Source organism: Pinus tabuliformis, chromosome X, assembly GCF_031772625.1.
Source record: "Pinus tabuliformis cultivar Carrire ecotype Pingquan chromosome X, CPIR1, whole genome shotgun sequence".
Lineage (NCBI taxonomy): Eukaryota > Viridiplantae > Streptophyta > Pinopsida > Pinales > Pinaceae > Pinus > Pinus tabuliformis.
In genome coordinates this window covers 1,027,939,046-1,027,940,607 of record NC_142308.1, presented here as the reverse complement: position 1 = coordinate 1,027,940,607, position 1,562 = coordinate 1,027,939,046, and positions in this window count along the sequence as shown.

The window sequence follows — 1,562 nt, the reverse complement described above, 5'->3', positions numbered from 1 at the left end:
TTTGCTATTTATACAAGCGAAAAGCTCAAAATCTGAAAGAGAGTTGGCCTCTTTTAGTAAATGTCAAATGCTGCCAACGACAACAGATTTTATTAGGGAAAAAACATGTTAAAGGAAGTGGGGGGTAACTATTCCCTTGGATTATGTACATGATAGGAATAATTACTTCTCTTATTTTGCCTGCCAACTGTTAAAAATAAACTATCCACCTAACAACCTAGCTAAATTAATTCTACTCCTATTTTAACTATTCACAACAAAACTTGACTAGGTATAATGATATTTCCAGTGTAACCATCTTTCCATTTTTATTCCTACATGTGTATGCCTTTCAAACATCAGTATTAAGACTACATTTTTTCCTGGACTGAAAACGTTGAATGTGGAATTAGAAAGTGTAAATGTGGTTAGAACTCTGCCTGAAACCTCTTTCTTATGAAATCTTCTTTCCAATTGGATATCTATTGGATCATAAAAATCAGGATGAGTTTCCATTATGGGTTGGTAATCATGCAATAGGAAAGATGACAGGCTAGGTTGTAAATATGAGTTTTTGGTTTTAATAGCCTGTATTTTATTATGTGTGAAAGTTAAGCTTTCGACTTTTTCTAATGAAAGGAAAGTTTCCAAATATATCTTACTGAATGAATCAATGAAGAATGGATGGAAATTTCTCAAAAGAAAATTATCAATTAACCTGAATTGTCAGCAGTTTTCCAAAATTACCTTCTTTTGTTGATGATGTTTTGGATAAGATAGAAGTTTTTCAAGAAAAGCTGATTGGACTTGGGATTGAAAAAGTTCTACATTTCTTTGACACAATTCAATTTTCCAAAATGGTAAAACATCACTCAAATGTATGTCAGTAAGGTGCTCAGCATGCCATAGTAATCTATCAAGAGTGAAAATTAAAATTTAAAGCACAATCCGATTTTATACAAAATGAGTGCAAGCAAAAAAGAATGCAATGACTATCTGTACAACTAGTGTTATAGCACAACTGGGATTGTTTTGAAATATTTCTCTTTCACAAGGATTGGCCAGAATTATGGGATTCTAGTAATTTCAAATTCCATCTTGTGAATTAGAAAACAAATTATGATTGGGAACAGGCGTGAAGGTTTGTTCATGATATGAATCATAGATTGGAATATTCTCTTGGGTAGTGAAATCATGTAAATGATCTGCCACTCTGGAATGAGGATTGGCTGAAATAATTCTTGAATTAGAATATCTCTCATTCTCATATTTCTGTTGATTTACTTGAGATAAATCAACATCTTCATCATCAAAGTAGCTATCATAAATGACTTTACAGGATTCCCTAGATTTCTTTTTTTCATCCAGTATATTCAAAAAAGGGGAGTCAAGTCATTCATGTTTGTAAATGATGAAAGGGTGTTCTATAGATGCCTCTTAATCTTGAAAACCTAATGGTGATTCATTTGGATAATCCTCTGTTCTTTCTGAGATATCATTAATACTGAGGGGGGGAAATTATCATCACTAAAAACATCAGGATAAAGAGAAAAATGAGACTCTGAAATAATGCATTTGGAAGT